Source organism: Schistocerca piceifrons, chromosome 2 (genome assembly GCF_021461385.2).
Source record: "Schistocerca piceifrons isolate TAMUIC-IGC-003096 chromosome 2, iqSchPice1.1, whole genome shotgun sequence".
Classification (NCBI taxonomy): domain Eukaryota; kingdom Metazoa; phylum Arthropoda; class Insecta; order Orthoptera; family Acrididae; genus Schistocerca; species Schistocerca piceifrons.
The window spans coordinates 416,811,698-416,830,598 of record NC_060139.1 but is presented as its reverse complement, the minus strand read 5'-3'; the positions used below and the strand labels follow the sequence as shown (position 1 = coordinate 416,830,598).

The 18,901-nt window shown below is 39.4% G+C and overlaps 1 protein-coding gene across 2 annotated transcripts in view; it reads right to left on the bottom strand.

The window, feature by feature from the left end:
- LOC124777525 (macrophage mannose receptor 1-like) overlaps nt 1–16,310 on the bottom strand; it is a 69,855-nt gene extending 53,545 nt beyond the window's left edge. Inside the window, exon 1 of one of the 2 annotated variants that reach the window (XM_047252973.1) lies at nt 16,192–16,310. The gene's annotated coding sequence lies outside the window, so the exon portion shown is untranslated. Of the gene's footprint in view, nt 1–10,509; nt 10,628–16,191 lie in introns of those variants that run through there. The other variant, XM_047252972.1, reaches the window with a different exon arrangement.
- Between the last annotated feature and the right edge of the window lie 2,591 nt (nt 16,311–18,901).

The window sequence follows — 18,901 nt, the reverse complement described above, 5'->3', positions numbered from 1 at the left end:
GATGGAACTCCAGATGGACGAAGTTTGCTGTGTTTTACGCAAATCAACTTCGCTGGCAATTTTGAAGTATTGTTCTAGTATCCGGGGTCATTACCAAGAAGGTATTGGTAAGAGAGAACATTAACACATGCACTCCTAAGGCTACAATGTTATGCGCTTAAAATACGCTATAATGTTAGATCTTTGCGGTTTCCGAACTATTAGTGGTGTGTAATTTAACACTCTTACTATCCCAATGTAAGGAACATATTTCTAGCGCATTACACGCATTCCCCTTGCAGGTTTCTCTACATATAAACTATTATGATAAACTATAAAATGAAAAACTACTTCCTTAAAACATCAATTCCTTGTGATACACGTACAATATTGCTTTACAGAGGTGTATAGCCCCCACTATTCACATGCGATCACGGTCCAGAAATTATACAGTACTATGCTCGCACCAGTCCTATGAAAATGATCGATAGTAACGGGGAATGCCTCTTACGAAGAAAGGGACAAACGCATGGCAGCGATGTCTGACATGTGAAATAACACGTCATTTCACCACTAACTCCGTAAACAGGACATCTGTCTAGCAGATGAATAAACGAAAACTGTAGTACCTCACAGACACCTGTCGCTTAGAATCACCGTACTTATGAAACTGAAGACTCGATTTTATGCCCAAGATGCAGCAGGGGAATGGAGTGCGACGCGTAAATCTTTGTTCGTCTTGAGGTATGTGTCGAAAAAGGATGGAAGTCCTCTGATGGTGTTAACGATCGCAAGTAGACGGTCCTCTACGTCACACCCAAAACACGCAGTTCTATGCGAGTCGAACGCAGGTTATGTCATACAACTGAAGCATCCCGACAGAGCAATGGAAAAAAATGGTCAAATGACCTGCAGCGACATGTCCCTCTCTCTCTGGAATGCATCATTAGTCTACCATTAAATCCTACCTCGTTACAGCTCAATCTCACCCTATCACTCCATCCACACTCTGTCATCCTTTAACGCTTATGCAAGCAAGTTTAGAGGCAGATGGTTCTCTTTTTTCCAGGAAAGAATCGAAGACAGTATTTAAATTGCGCGTTTCACTATTAACTCAATAGGCATACAATAGAATGCTGCCTCGACGAAAAATAAGAGATTGTATCCTCGGTTCCCGGTGCTTCCATCTCCCCGTTTTCCCGCATTCGTCTTGCTACCGTATACTCGTTCCCATGTACAAGAATTGTTCTGCACCAATCCGAAGACATGCCAGTACTCCTTCAATTTCCCGGCATTTCGACGTATTTTCGCTCAATTTATACGTACTTTTCGCAATTTTATCGATTTTTTTAATGTCAGTTCTACCCATGCGGTCATAACATAACCTCTCATTCTGTGTTCTAAAATTGCTTGTAAATGTAGTACATCTGCCAACACCCAGCGCAAACGCACTATTTTTCTGGTCGGGCGGCTTAGTATAGCACTGTATTCGAATGCAACCAGTCACCTCCAACCGCATATTCTACAGTTGCAGGACGTTTGGTCTGTTTTCTGTATATCTGGGAGCCATCTGGGACACTAGCACATACACAGACATACAGAAAACAGAGCAAATGCACTGAAAATGTGGAATATGTGGGTTAATAATTACATTTACATTTACAATATTTACATTTTGATAATTGTTACTGAAAAATAGAATTTCATCTTTAATATTATAATGCTTACACCGCAGGGAACTGCACAGCATATGAAGCAAACTTGCCATCAGTAGTAGCTGCTTTACCACGGTAGTTAAATTCTACGTTTATCATCTCAACAAACTGTGTATGCCACCGACACATTTTCCCCAAGTCATACGCGGCTGGCTATGATTCCATCGACTCCTCCTGCGAAATGGCACTCCGGACTACACGGGGACAGTGAGGTATCCATCTCCTCTTTCACAGACAAACAATGACCGATGTGACAATTAGCGTGAATAACGTTCAATCGCGACAAAAGAGACTCTTCACCAACAGCCATTTCATTCGACACAAGTAATACAAGTCCGATATGTATAATTGATAGGTCTGATTTATTTTTAACGTTTACGGTTACAGGCCTACCTTCAACAATTCTTTTTAATGTACCAGCGTTTTAGCTACCAAGAATTTGATTCTACTGGTGTACCTTGGAGGAGGTATACTGGTAAAAATTCGTATCGCTTTGTCACGTATAGTAGGCAAGAGAAGTCAGTACCTTTGGATAAAGTAACAGATTGGACTAGTACTGAGAAACAATGTGGTGCTCGTAATACTGTAGTTCAGACTAATCCATTATATGTTGGAGTACTTGTTAGTGGTAGTGACTCATTAACTGCATACACTCTGTGACAATTCATGCACGAGCAGGTCCCAGTTTGCCTTACCGGACGGCTTGCATTCCTGGTACCTGACCCGGAAGCCTACATAGAATATGTATTTATGCCTAATTGTATAAGATGTGCTAATAGTTGTTATGATTTTAGGCAGGGTCGTTATCGACCTCTGTGGTATACATATTAGAACCTCAATCAGTTAAAACCTCACAAGTCATATTTTAGACGCACAGCCGTAGGCCACCCTAGAAGTCTGCCTCGTGGTTAAGGAGCTGTCCTATATTATAGGACCTCAATAAGTTAAAAGCTCCGAGGGCGGGGGTGGGCGTGGTCGAAGGCGAGGGTGGGCGGGGGAGGGGGTGATTAATTGATCAAATGAATTAATTTGCATATGTTTGATATCAAAACTATATCGAGCACCCTACTACCCTTCTACTAATTATATACATAACACATACAATAGGAATATTATTCTTACGGCATGTATTACGTCAAAAGGTGACTGCTACTATTGCCCCACATCGGAAAGGGAAACATCTTTCACAGCAATGAGTGCCGTGACTGTCTATGTAACGCCCCCTGTCACACAATAACAGAAACAGAAACCTGTGGCAGAGGACTAACGAACTGTTCACTTACGCTCGTTCGCCCACATTCGATTCCTTTTCTTCTGGTGCACACCACAATTTCAAAACGCATCATGTGAATGGCTTATTTCAATAGTGGTACAAGTCGATTTTTGTTCATTCTGAGGTACAGAGTTCTAAAGTTAAATAAGGGTTGAAAAATCTGAAGTTGAGATACCAGAAATATTCAAGCTTACTGCTTCTTGCTAGAGATGAATTTCAGAAGCATTATAGGCAGAAAAGTGGAGGTAATGGACTTGTACCACTATTGAAATAAGCCCTTCATATAATACCTGTTCAGCTAGCGCAAATCATGCGTTATATCAATGTCTACGGCACATAAAATTAGACACGATCGGGTGCTTATGGCTCTTTATGAGCACTTATTTGTCAATAATGTTTTCACTCATTCCAATTCAAAATACACTTTCGTTACCTCATTTCACCCGCGAGGGCTACGGGAACATATTTAGTTCAGTGCAATTGGTCTGATTATTATGAAGGGCTATTTCGAAAGCAGAATATGTCTCAGTAACGAATGTTACAGAGAATTTTGAAGAGCCTCTTTGTAGTGAAATTTGAAAAATTCTAAAATATTTTGCCGCTTAAAGTTATTTAAAAATAACAAACCCTCTTTGTAAGGAACGAAATATACATAAGTATACTTGGTCCACTAGAGTTATTAGGTCACCAGCTGATTACGTCTTAGTAATTGATAAGCTAGCAGGGTAAAAGGAACACAGTTTATAGAGGACAAGATATAGGATTATTTAATGTTTAGTTATTTCCAGAATAAAGAGAATGATAAACAAGTAAATAAGCAACAAAATCAAAGCCTTTATAAAATGTATTTACCTAAAGAGAACAGCATCAAACGTTTTTTTACCAAAGCAGATTAAATAAAGAGCTAACATACTATCAAACTAAAGATACAGAAGACGAAAGGCCAAATCTAAAGTCTGTGGTATAGAGTAGCAGGACAAAGTCTCAGAAACCAAAATTAAAAGGAAAGTTATAAAATTTGGAATGAGTGTATACAGAAAGCTTTTAAAGAAAACTAGGATGCATACAAGGAAGCGTGCTGAAAAGTAAGCCCTCCGAATTTTCTACTCTGTTCTTAGCATCGGTTGATGCATTACATGTCGTGGATATTTCATAGTCGCATTTGCGATTCGCTGGCGCAAGTTGCTGCCCTCTGTCGTTAGAGGGCTCCTAGGTTTAGCATGCAACATTGTGGTGTGTGACGTAACTGTCGGTGCGTCAGAAACAGCGTGCTGTAACTGAGTTTCAGCTGCTAGCAATACACGCTAAGGAAGGCGTCTCATCAATAGTCGCCGAAACGTCGGAATTGTATGGTTGACAGCGGCCTTAAACCCAGAAGAATTTTATTGAATGAGTTTCTTACCATCTACAAATGGAACACCTTCTCCATCAGCATAATAATGCCACACCACACACGAGTGCTGCGACATCCGCAACAGTTCAACACCTCGAGTTCATTCTCATCGATCATCCTCTATACAGTCCCGACATGGCCCCATCCGATTTTAATCTGTTTCCAAAACTTAAAGAACTCCTACGAGTACTTCACGAGGACTTCGGTTCGATAGCGATGAAGCGGTGCAAGCACTTGTTAGGTTATAGCTCCGTCAACAAACAGCCTACAGTGACAGTGTCAACAAACTGGTCTCTCGTTGGCAGAAATGTGTTCGTCGCCAGGTTGACTATTGAGAAATAAATATGTACACATGAAGAATAAAGATGTGCAATGTTGATAAAAATTGTTTTATTAAAAAACTCTTAAGAGTTTATACGTGTAAAAATGTGAGGCATTACTTTCCCACATGCCCTCGTGTAAATATAAATCGGTTTTCCTTCGATATACTTTCTACGATTGGTCGTAGGTTCATTATTGCCTCCTGAGTCCCTGTATTTCTCCGGAAACCAGATTTCCTGTCAAATATCAATTGGGCAAACCATTTTGTATCTAGTTGAAGCATAAATTGGAGCAGTACTAAGTTTCGCACAGCATCTTAACAGGCTACTTGCACCGGTAGTGCCTTTCATTGACTCTGTGAAGTTATCCATACGTCATCTAATTTCGAGGAGAAAGGAAGTGAAGCAGGCGATAAGTCAACAAATCCTTGCATGCCTCAGCGCCGGTGAGAGATAATTTGGTGATGACTCACTGCACGATGGTTCCTTCATAATGGAACATAGTGGAACCTTATCACGTACCATGGTTCCAGAGATCCTATCTGCAATCCTCGACTCTCTCTCTCTCTCTCTCTCTCTCTCTCTCTCTCTCTCGCTCTCTCTGTTTGTCTACCCATATAGTCAGCACATTAGCTGCTTTAAATACAAAATCTCATTGCTTGGTTGTACACATTATTAATTTGCATTAGTTTCCTTTGGTCTTATTTCTAGTTGATTTTCATACAAAGAAATTTTAGTAACAATGGTCTTACATTGCTTTATGAATTCTCAAATAGACATTAAAAGTAACATGAAATCTGGAAAACTGATGTGGATCATACGCGCTCAATTAACGTAATTTCGGTCTTCGTTCCTGCAGAAATAAATATGCAGACATGAAAGGTGTAGAATGTTAACAAAATTTCTTTCAGTTAAAAAGCTTTAACAGTTTTAATATTAAAAAATCCGGAGCATCACTTTTCAACACGCCCTCGTATAAAAACTTAAACAACCCCACAGATGAGATGAAGCAATACTGTAAGTAGAGAAGAAATATCGCTAAATATACAGTAAAAAAGCACACCAGACTTATTGGGATAGATTTCTTTCTAATATCGAGAATGATATTCACGGGAGACGGAAAGATATGAAGTTCTATCAGTGGCGAAGCGTGGCAATTTTTGTAAGGTATATTGCAAATCACGAATTTCTGAAGAAGAAAAAAAATCTTAAAGCAAAAACTTGTAAAACAGAAACACTGCAAAAGTAACTTAGTTACATATTTCTACTAAGAATGGAACTACTACAGAATTTTTTATAAATAAATGCGTAAAATATTAAACAGCTACACATTAATGAAGATACAACACATAGTTACTCAGTGTTAAATCTTTTTGTAGATTGTTCTATCCTCCTGTTCTTTTTCTGCACGTAGACATCCACAACACGAGATATGAACTCATGCCCTCTGGTTGGAGATTTCATAGTTACCTCCTCTATAGTCAAAGGTGTCACGTTTGACAATCTGTCATTTGTCTTGTGTTGCGAAGGTAGGTTAACGCTTTTTAATGTACTCGGGCTTCTTTCGCAATATGCAGTGGTTGCTGGAATTGGAAGAATCGACGACATTAATTTCACACATTCACAGAACACGTTTTTAAATTCGTTGTTTATAATGGATTGAAGGAGGTCTAGAGGCAACAGACGTTTACACATAAACTTGACTTCTCATTTCAGATTTTCACTGTCAAAAAAGGATAGAATTTAAATAGTTTTCCAACTTCACATATCGGGAAATTGTTTGTCCAACTGTAACCTGAGAAATTTTCTCATCTTCAAGTTCTGTAAAATCTGTTTCGTGAATGTCCTAGAGTCTAGTTTCCCTGTGTCCTACTACTGTGTCAATTATTTATAATGTTAGTTTTCTCTCTTTCTGAATACTTGCTTCTGTTTCGTTAAAATTAATTGCAGATACTACTACTTAATTTTTAAGACTCTTAGCTTCCACTATGCGTTTCAGAACAATTTCCTCACACCTTAGTCTTTCAGCAGCCTTAATGCAGTTTTCAATTTGAAGCTTACAGCGTGTTATGCCCACAGCTTTACTTTGCAAGACGTGGAACAAAATATTAGTATTCTGAAATATCGAACTGTGTATCTGCAGCAGCACAAGAAACGTTTGATCATCCATCATACTTAAGGCAGTTGTATCAAATGGCTTTATGTAAATAATTTCCATCCCACTCTTCATTGTCTATCACATCATTAGCTGCTGCTTTCAGGTATGTATAGTGAACAATAATGGTTTGTACAGTGCGTGAATGAAAATTCCACCTCGTTTCACAATGCCTCTGTAGTTCCCTTTCCCTCAGAAGTTCACTTCTTATACAGGAAGGGCTAAAAATGTGTGGAATCCTGGTAGATTTTCCACAAAAATTTTCACTTGCGTAGTTCTTTAATAAACATAGATCAGGGCTAGATTCAACAGACGTGCATGGCAGTGGATAAAGAGAGCCTGAGGATATGCTTATTTCACAATAGAATGAACACTGTAATTTTTCCCTGCCATTGCACTGCAGTCGTCGTATGTTTACGATACCAATTTGTTTTTATCAATATTCCACCTGCTTAGCACTTGCAACAAAACTGTGGCTATGCCATGTGCACACTGGTCTTTGGATATGTCTTAAAACCCTACGAATCCCTCTTGTACTCCTCCTCATTCCTTGTTTGAAAACGAAAAATTACACTGATTTGACTTCGAGTTGAGGCATCAGTTGTTTCGTCGGCTTGTACTGAAATAAATGGACTATTATTAGCGTCACTTGAAATTTGTTGGTGAATAACATTCGTAAAACAAGCTATCAATTCATTCTGTGTGTCAGAGAAAGTGTCTAAAACTCCATCGGATGCTAAATGATTTTTTTCATGTATTGTTCTTCTTCTGCCAAGAAATCCAAAAATGCTAAATAATTTTCTTTGTTTACTGACACCTCAAATTCGTCCTGATCTCGAACTCTTGCCGTGCTAACACGCAGATAGTCGAAATAAGTCTCTTCATTACACTTCTGTGTCGGTCAACCTTTCCGTTCTGTTTCAAAGCTTCCAGGTGAGTTTGCCCCTGAAAGATCATTGTTAATTCTTACTATACATTGTTGGTTGTACTTAACAGCTGCTGTGGTATGTGAAATGGAAAATTCTTGTTTTTTAGTTTTCGAAAGGAAATTTTGATGACTCTCTTTACCTACTCCCTGCTTACAGCATTCAAAACCGTCATTACCCATCCCTAATAGTTCACAGTAAACACAAAAAAGTTTGTTCGTACAACGCTGTCACTTAACCACCGTTCTGAATTGTTCTATTGTGTTTGGAAATGTCTTACAAATTTTCCAAAATATTTCGTTCTTTCACCAGGAGTTTTATCTCCCAAAGAAAGGCGAGAGAAAAACGTAGGGTTTTCAATCAAAAAATTCAGTCGATCTTTTGATGAAATAAACGCGTCCATGGCAGTTAGTGGTAGTCAGCAATCCAATGCGCTAAGAGATGATTTAATTACACAGCTTATAGTTTTCCTTTCGATAACGCAATCACAAGACAAATTGATGATGACACCTCACACGTGACAGGGCACACTGAAATATACTTCACTTATCATTTAATCGCTATCACTACTTACTACATTTTAAATACGAAATTCTTCTTGCAGGTTTCACCATAAGTACGTCTAGCACTGTTGATACGTAAATGTACAGACATGTTGCTGAACTACAAACCTTTGAAATAAGTAAGTCTACTATACTTCAATCTGAGGAACAATGAAAATACATAAGGGATTTCCTATCATCCTGCAACAACATCCAGAGATGTATTCACATTTATTTTCTATGAATTATCGATGACTTCTTGCTCTTTGTGTTTTAAATAAACACTTAAATTAAGACTTAATGGTTTCACATTCTAGCCGGGTTGCTGTTAGCGTGCTAGACGCGAAGTAGGGCTATATGTTAGGAAACTGCTGAATAACTTTTCATTTTACTTATGCGTGTATTCACCTGCTGGAGAGAAGTAGAAAGAAATCAAACTTCAGCTTTTAAAAACCGGATTCACGCTGTAGAAACCCCAGTTCGCCACATGAAAGAAAAGAGGCTTACAGGCCATGCTCGCAACAAGCACGGAATTCTGAGCTTTTATTGGTCGCAAAGCTAGAGGTGTGATTCATTACACTGGCGGGTACATATACCAACTTCAAACGTAAAATATTTGAAAAAATATGTCAGAGTGCGTGATTACATCGGATTAATCCAGTTTGGTCCCAATATTTTGGAATTTTTTGGGTAGATTCAGCCTTAGAGCCCTAATAGACGCTTCGCCGCTGGGTTTTGTAAACTAAAATACAACAAAAAAAGAGAAGATAGAACTAAATAATGCTTAGAACAATAGGTAAGCCATTAGGAGTATGGTATGATAACATAGGGCAAGAAACTGAAATTGAACCAACAAATGCGAAGGGATCAGAAGACATGTGTCCCACGAAATAACATCTGCCTTAACAGCACTTAAGAACATAAAAGCCACAGGAAGAGATTGTACAACTGCTGAATTGTTAAACTATGGGAGAATGGCGCTACACCAATGACTGGCGGCTTTTAAACGAATTGTGGAAGAACAAGAACATGCGCAAAGATTTAAAGTTTGCTAGAGTAATTTCAAATAAAAACATGGAGATAAGAGCCTATCTAGCAACTACGGAGGAATAAAGTTTGATGTACTCTGCATGCAAGATATGCTATGATTTTAAACACAAGACTTGAAAACATAACGGAAGAAATACTGCATAAGGAAGAAGTAGGTTTTAGGAAAGGACACTCTACGATAGATGCAGTTTTTTTTTACAGTAAATAATACAAGAACGCAGAGAGTATAATGAAGAAACACACATTGCTTTTAACGACATTAGAAGCATTTTTGACAGTGCCAATAAGCGAATTATGACAAACCGCAGACATCCGAAACGCCTAATAAATGCAATAAAACGTTTACATCTGAAGACAGTCACTATAAATCTCAACGGAAAAATGAGACACAAACAAAGATGTTCGTCAAGGTTGCTGTAACTCCCCAAATTTGTTCAACATTTCAATACGTGAAATAACGCTTAATTGAGAAACATTATTTGGAAAAGGTATATACCTAGACAGGAAAATCTTAAATAACCTACTGTATGTTGACCGTCAGAAAGTAATTTACTTCCTGAAACAAATAAATGCAAAATTTGACTTGGAGATCTCTACAGAAAAACATAAGGAGAGATAACACAGTAGAACCAAAACAGTGACAGATACGAATATTTCAGAACAAGTAAACCAATGCACTTACCTGGGATGTAAGGCGACGTGTGGGTACAGCAAAGATACACACAAGAAACAGAGTAAATTCTGGCGGGTATGTGTAAATATTAGCAGAAACCTTAAAAACAAAACGAGGAAAGATACTAAAATTAAGTTCTACAAAACTGTGTCAGCCACCAAACTGCTTTATGGAAGCGAGCGAGACCTGGGTGATTACTAAAAAACTTGAAGGCCGTCTTCATGAACAAGACATGAAATTCCTGAGAAGTGTTAAAGGTTGCACAATAGAACACAGCCAAAAGAGACAAAATACTAGAAAATAACTAAAAATTATAGTTACACGATAAAATTCTAGATTACAGAATAAACTGAAACGAATACAGAGAAAGAATGAAGAGTGACAGATTCCACCTAAAGGCTAGAAACTGTGAGTCAAAGAGGGAACGGTAGTAGAGGAAGACCCCGCAAAGATGGCTACCGTAACATATAATTTAGCTAATACCTGAAGAGAAGAGCAAGACTTGTCCGTCTTCTCCTTCTACAGCTGACATACTAGCGGGCACTCGGCATCTCAGAAGCAACTGTTCTTCTCAGACGTCAAACAGTGGAAAGCCATTTGGTGCTGATTGCGCACGGGCGAGGTTGCCACAGCTTTCACCGTACGGTGAAGCGTGTGGTGGCGTCTGCATCAGAAGGAAGTTCCGTGACGATGTTGGCCTGTCACTGCCTAACGGTCGGTAGGTCTGGTTATGTGATCTGTGGTATCACTGTGTTTGCATTACCTACATCATTCCACAACAATTGTCAACATTTTGACAAGTGTAGCAGGTTTTTTTCTTCTTTGTGATCGTAGATATCCTTCTCATATAAGCTGCTTGGTTCATAGCCGAGTCAAATCAACATTAATACTCAAACTTTTAATCCCATAGCAAACAATACGCACACTGTCATGTTTAGTCTTTGAGGGTATCAATTGGTGAACTATAGTGTTACCAGTCTTCATGATTACGTGAATGAAGTTAGAAAGTTCGTATCACGTTTCAAAGAAACGTAAAAAATGCTATATCCTAGGAAATAATGCCATCTGTATAGAATTTAACACTTCGATATCGAAAAATTTGAGTCGTAAACTGGTGTTTTTAAGACAGTGTTACCCACGGAACGTAATATTACCTTCTCTTCGTCATTTCTCCCTGTAACCACCGCTCACTGAAGAAACTACAATACAGAAAAATATGTTTTCTCATAATCCGCCTGCAGCTGGTACCTGTGAACCAGATAATCGAGATGTTGGTTCCAGAATAGTGACGTTAGATGCTGTCTCTCTCTCTCTATTATATTCTAAGTATTTCTTGTTGCCGCCATCTTCGACAGCCACACAGATAAGTTAGTTTCACTGCTTTGGCCTCTATAGTTTTGTTTTTCTTAACTGATTTTTTACCTGTTGTTTGATCTTTACTATTTTTTGTCGATAGTTTAACTTTCATCTATAAGAAACACATTAAGACGGCCGCTTGTTGTTCGCGACTTGCATACAGAATGGCAACCTGAGGTACTAATGAGTGAGAAGCCCAATGAAACTACGCAGTGTGTTCGTCTAGAGTACATAATTACGGAATAAAGCTTAGCCCATAACATTGTTTTGTATGACTTTATCTGACTTTCAGTTCTACAGTTTTTTCCTCGCATGCGTGATATTCGACCGTAGATTTAATTGTAATGGAGAAGAAGAAACACGAAGCGAAATACATTTATGAAAACATGCAGTATTTTCTCCTGGAGTTTCATAATCTGTTGGGAATATCAGGCCATTATAAGAGCTTTGGAGGATTTAAGATCAAATAAGGCAGAAGGGATAGATAACATTCCATCAGAATTTCTAAAATCACAGGGGGAAGTGGCAACAAAACGACTATTCACGTTGGCATATAGAATGTATGAATCTAGCGACATACCATCTGACTTTCGGAAAAATTTCATTCACACAATTATGAAGACTGCAAGAGCTGACAAGCGCGAGAATCATTGCACGATTAACTTTACAGCTCACGCATCCAAGTTGCTGACAAGAATTATATACATAGAAATGGAAAAGAAAATTGAGGATCAATTTGGCTTAAGGAAAGGTAAAGGCACCAGAGAGGCAATTCTGAGGTTGTGGTTGATAATGGAAGTAAGACTAAAGAAAAATCAAAACAAGTTCATTGGATTTGTCGACCTGGAAAAACCGTTCGACAATGTAAAATGGTGCAAGATGTTCGAAATTCTGAGAAAAATAGGGATACGCTATAGGGAGAGGCGAATAATAAGTACAAGAGCCAAGACATCATAATTTAGCAAGAACGAAATGCTCGGATTAAGGAGGGTGTAGGACAGGGACATAGTCTTCCCCCTCTACTGTTCAATCTGTACATCGAAGAAGCAATGATGGAAATAAAAGAAAGATTCAGGATTGGAATTAAAATTCAAGGTGAAAGGATATCAACGATACGATTCGCTGATGACATTGCTATCTTCTGTGAAAGTAAAGGAGGATTACTGGATCTGCTGACTGGAACGAACAGTCTGATAAGTACCGAATATGGATTGAGAGTAAATCGAAGAAAGACGAAAGTAATGAGAAGTAGCAGAGATGAGAACAGCGAGAAACTTAACATCAGGATTGATGGTCACGAAGTAGATGAAGTTAAGTAATTCTGCTACATAGGCAACAAAATAACCAATGACGGACGGAGCAAGGAGGACATCAAAAGCAGGCACACACAGTCAAAAAGAGCATTCATGGCCCAGTGAAGTCTACTAGTATCAAACATTGGCCTTAGTTTGAAGAATAAATTCTGAAAACGTATGTTTGGGACACTACATCGTATGGTAGTGAAACATGGGCTGTAGGAAAACAGGAACAGAAGAGAATCGAAGCATTTGAGATGTGGTGCTACAGACGAATGTCGAAAGTTAGGTGGACTGGTAAGGTATGGAATGAGGAGGTTCTACGCAGAATCGGAGAGGGAAGGAATATGTGCAAAACCACTGACAAGAAGGCACAGGATGATAGGGCATATGTTAAGACATCAGGGAATGACTCTCATGTACTAGAGGGAACTGTAGAGGGAAAAAGCTGTAGAATAAGACAGAGATTAGAATACATCCAGCAAATAATTGAGGACGTAGGTTGCAAAAAAAAAAAAAAAAAATGTTTCAAATGGCTCTGAGCACTATGGGACATAACATCTGAGGTCATGAGTCCCCTAGAACTTAGAACTACTTAAACCTAACTAACGTAAGGATATCACACACATCCATGCCCGAGGCAGGATTCGAACCTGCGACCGTAGCGGTCGCGCGGACGTAGGCTGCGAGTGCTACTCTGAGATGAAGAGGTTGGCACAGGAGTGGAATTGTTGGCGGGCTGCATGAAACTGATGACCCAAGATTGGTGACTCAAGAAAAAAATAAGACTGGAATTCAGGATTTTGTTATCATCAAAATAAGCTAACGAAGAATTTGGGATAGCTTCCTAGATCGCACTTCCTTACTGAGTGAAGAATTTTTTCTTCATTCTTTTAAATTTTACAAATCCTCACTCCGTAACTGCGTTTCAACGAGCACTGCGCTGACACACACTGATGTTTCGAGTGAGGATACCTTTTCATAATGGGTCCACAAGCTTAGCATCCTTCGTTATTCATTGAAAAATTTTGTAAAAAATATAACAGCGTAACCGCTCTTGCTGGAAAATGAACATATCTTAAACGCTCTTGCTGGAAAATGAACATATCTTGAAATAACAACTGCGAGAAAACCACATAAAACAAGTCATATGCTTCTGTAATTCAACATTCCTTCAACCCATTGTTTATGAACGAAATAAGATTCGCTGAAATAGGCATCGTTTCTATATTGTTAAAAGACAAAGAAGAGTTTGGGGCGGTTGTGTGTTAACTTCGGCTGGTATGTAACTATATTTGTAGATTCCGCAATAATTGTTACAAATATTGCTAATGCGCGAAAATTTCATTCTGGTTATGTCTCTCTACCGACGTGTGTTGGGCATGTAATGCGTCGTTGGTACGTTTCATTGCTCGGGTCGAGAGCCGTGCATCTCTTAAAGGAGAACAGCTTACAAAGCAATACGTCGACATTAACTCGCAACGTTTATTTGCGTGGTCGTCTCTATTATACGGTTATCTCTCTGTCTGAAGAAAGGCACCGATCGTTGGCGGAGGTAGACCAAGGCCGTAACACAAACCTCTTCTTCTGCCGCTGACATAGCCATTCACAAAACTCATGGTACGTAAATGATTTACGAAAAGTCAGTAGCCCTTTCTTGTTGTATTCAACTTCAGTAAGGTGTGACAACATTCCAGCTTTAGTCTGTGAATGCTGGCAACCAGCGATAAAACTACAAGGGGATACTGAAGTGCGCCTCATGTCGACGAACCAAAATGCGTAGTCTAACTTCCACTACCAATCTCAATCCAGTTACTGACGTTCAGCATAACAAGAACTGAAGCATATCCCATTATGAAATGTTCAGATGACGGGCTCAAACTGTTAGCTGGACCGGAAGCGAAAACCGAGTTCCAGAGTTCCTGTCTTACTTTATCTGTTAGGCGAGTTGTGAGCCGAAACTGGATAGCTGAGATATTAGCGATAGTGATCTCGTATAGTGACACCTAGTAAGTATTCCGGTCTGGTACACGGCCAGGGAGCTCCACAGCAGCGCACGTTCCATTATGGAACGAAGGCTTTATCACAGAAATAAGTCTTTGTTACTTGGACGAAGAAGATAAAGTTCGTTGAATGTTATAATTATGGTGCAATAATATCGGACACTGTGGTTCTGCCGGCACAGTTTCACTGTGGTAACATGTGAATCCCCGACTCATCAAAATAAACAGTGAGCCAGTCTTATCGTGAGCCAGTCTTATCCTGACTCTCAGTTTTGCTGTGGACACCAATTTTGGAACTACGTTGTGCCGTTCCCAACAGGCCACTAGTCGGTTCTAGAACATTTTAATACATTTCTGTTCTTAAATTCCAGTTGTGTATGACCGAAATTGTTTCAGTTTCTCGAAAGATGAGTTTTAATATTGATAATGATGTGTTCCTCTATATATGATAAGAAAAACTGAGTTCATATGATAACATATTTCTTAAGCACGTATTTCACGTTACGAAGCCACCCGCAATGAGTACAGAAACTACTTTTGGATAAAAAGAACCACATAAACGTTAATTATTCATCGTGGTACATTAAAGCATGTTCCATCTTCTCATCATAGAGTCAATACTCAACATTACACAACGACATAGTCATGTAACCCTCTGGGCATCACCTGAAGAAAACCGGTTAATGGAATGAACAAATATTTCAAAATAGTGGCTGGGTCCAGTTTCCCCTACTTACATTGAAAAAACAGTTCTTAAATATCTATAATGGATATGCTTAATATATATCACGTATTTTGTTTCCAAGAGCTGCCGGTATCTATAAACTTGTGATCGATTTGAGTTTCGCTCTACACAATCATCTGAGTAACGTGATCGAATAGCGCGATTTCTCCCTGAAGATGACAGTGTTACAGGAGGTAGCAACGTTGATTACTTCTATGTCAGTAAATGAGACGCTGTGGCTCTGCTTCATGTGATTTGGTTGGCTCTGAGCGCTATGGGACTTAACTTCTAAGGTCATCAGCCCCTAGAACTATTTAAGACTAACTAACCTAAGGACATCACACACATCCATGCCCGAGGCAGGGTTCGAACCTGCGACCGTAGCGGTCGCGCGGTTCCAGCCTGTAGCGCCTAGAACCGATCGGCCACATCGGCCGGCGATTTGGTTGGGATAGTGTTCTTTTTCCCCGTTGCAAGACATAGGTTCTCAGATGCAACTCTCTGAGTAATCCTTAAATGTAAGTTATTAATGTCTTCAAGTCCAGCAATCGATTACGGTACCAGTCATCTGAAAAAAACAACTATTTACTACTTTAGTCCGATTCTAGCAGACATAGCATCTCCTACATACACAGTCTGTACGAATACATGCAAGAGATTTCAGTGGGGAGACCATAAATATCCTGCAGCCGCTACGTGATACGATAGCGTAAGATCAGTAGCACAGTGTGGGGGCCACAAAGCATTGCGACTGCTAATGTACGCTACAGCGGCTGTACTCACGTACCAATACGGACTGAAGGCGTCTCGTTGTCACCTTCGTCGGAAACAATTCCTCGATGCTGAGCCGTTCTAGGGCACTGAGTTTTTCCCCGCCGTTTCGAAAGCGCTATCTTTATCTCGTACTACGTACGTCTGGACTGTGGTCAGACAGCTTCCTCCGCGTGTCGGAGAAATGGCGTTATTGGGAATTCGCAGTAGTGAACATTTCTTTATGCAGCCGAAGCTTTTCGCAATGTTCTTACTCATGTTATTTCTGTTTAGTAGACTGGTCACCTGTAGCGCTAGTCGCCAACATCAAATTTATTTTTCCGTCATGTCGGATTCCAGCGTTCCAGAGCTAAAAACCAGTATTTGGCAATTTTCGTAGTACAGTTTGCGTACTAAGAAAATGCCAAATGTGGATACATTGACCTCTTAAGGTCCCACCGAAAGATCACTTTTAATTTCTTTTTAATTTGACAGAGTTAAAATTTGTAAACGTGACGTCGACATACCGGGTGATCAAAAAGTCAGTATAAATTTGAAAACTGAATAAATCACGGAATATTGTAGATAGAGAGGTACAAAGTGACACACATGCTTGAAATGACATTGGGTTTTATTAGAACCAAAAAAATACAAAAGTTCAAAAAATGTCCGACAGATGGCGCTTCATCTGATCAGAATAGCAATAATTAGCAAGACAAAGCAAAGATGATGTTCTTTACAGGAAATGCTCAATATGTCCACCATCATTACTCATCAATAGCTGTAGTCGAGAAATAATGTTGTGAACAGCACTGTAAAGCATATCCGTAGTTATGGTGAGGCATTGGCGTCGGATGTTGTCTTCCAGCATCCCTAGAGACGTCGGTCAATCACGATACACTTGACTTCAGGTAACCTCAAACCCAATAGTCGCACGGACTGAGGTCTTGGACCTGGGAGGCCAAGCATGACGAAAGTGGCGGCTGAGCACACGATCATCAAACGACGCGCGCAAGAGATCTTTCACACGTCTAGCAATTTTTTTTTTGTTCTAATAGAACCCTATGTCATTCCAAGCATGTGTGTCAATTTTTACCTCTCTATCTATATTATTCCGTGGTTTATTAAGTTTTCAAATATATACTGACTTTTTGATCACCCGGTATATCTTCAATCTATCGTTTTTGTAGTTCGACTCAAACTGTATTCTCCTTTAACCATGTACACTACGAATCCTGCTCTGTCTCTTACATGACGATCATAAAATACCTGCAGGAAGCGCTTGCAATATGTAGAACAAGTATTCTGTTCAAGCGGAGCGGCACGATGTTCCTTCTCATTGTTTTTCTTTTAGTTGACCAAATCTTTTTCGGAGCAGCTATGCATATCCAGGTGTTTTATGATATGAGAGATGTGACAGATGGCACTCGCATAATATATTACAGATTGTATGTCTTCAGTTGACTGAAAATTAATGCTAACACTCTCACTCTCTTTCAGAAGTTTTACTTTTTGCTTATTTCTCTTACTCGAACATTGTTGATGACATATGTAATTGACCTAATATGTAAAAAAAAATTTAAAACCACTTACCTAATATACCTTTCAAATTCTCGCTAAACAAGGATAACACTTTATTCTATGTTGGCAAATTTATAATGTAATTCCTTGGCCAAAAAGGGCTCTTTTCTATAAAGGAAGGTTTCTGTTATAAGAACGTAGGGATTCATTTTATGTATTGTACTTCGAGCGCGAGCATTGATTTTTTCGCTGTTACTTCCAACAGACTTGATTGTTCTCAGTACTCGAAGACATTGTCAATATTTGAAATAGAAGAATACTAGTATTGTCTTCGACATGCATCTGTTGACAATGTATTGTTCACTGCGCTTTTCCGACTGAGAACATCTGAGCTAGATGGAGAGAGCAATCACAACATGAATTATGGTGTTAAACCATAGTACAGTGTCAACTGTCTCTGATGGCGTGCTGTGTTATGCACTGTATTACTCTTAATATTCGTTCTAAGATATTAAAGTTGAGGGAAGTACTTCTACAAAGTTTCAAATTGAAATTAATCTGCTGCCTCATTAAATTTTCAGCATCCCAGTACAATGTCGGTCGATTATGCAGAGTAGCAGCAGCAGCAAAACAACTCCTAGTGTGTGGTCCTTGCAAAGAGTTCAGGCACGGCAGGTGAAATGACAGAGAAGCATACCCCGCCGAGGTTGACACTGCATCTTAATGGTCGCCGTCGGCTACTGCAACAGAGCGGTTCTTAAGATCAAAGCCTATTTCCTACTGGCCTCATGAAAATCGTCAAGGTTGCCATTAAACTACTGCAGTGAGAAAGTAGTTTACTCATTACAATTTTAATGAGCAGAATACAAATCATCAAACACGCACAGTCGATAAATGGGAAACATTTGTTTATCCTCCTTTCACAACCTCCAGCAGTGGAAAAGTGTGCATTATACGAGACCTGTCACTCGGTCCAGAAGCCATTTAAAGAAGACCTCAGATGACAAGGAGTCGCCAAGTGTATGCTACCTGTATATACTTTACATACATTAAACCTGTTTCTGCAGGAGGTCATGTGTGGCCTGGGGTTGGCGATTACTGAAGGGGAATTGCTAGTATACTTTCTAATTCAGGGGTAGTCAAACTTTTTTACCTACCACCCACTATTCTACCTTTGGTAACAGTTGATCGTTCTAACCGGCCATCGGTACCACTGTAATGGTGAC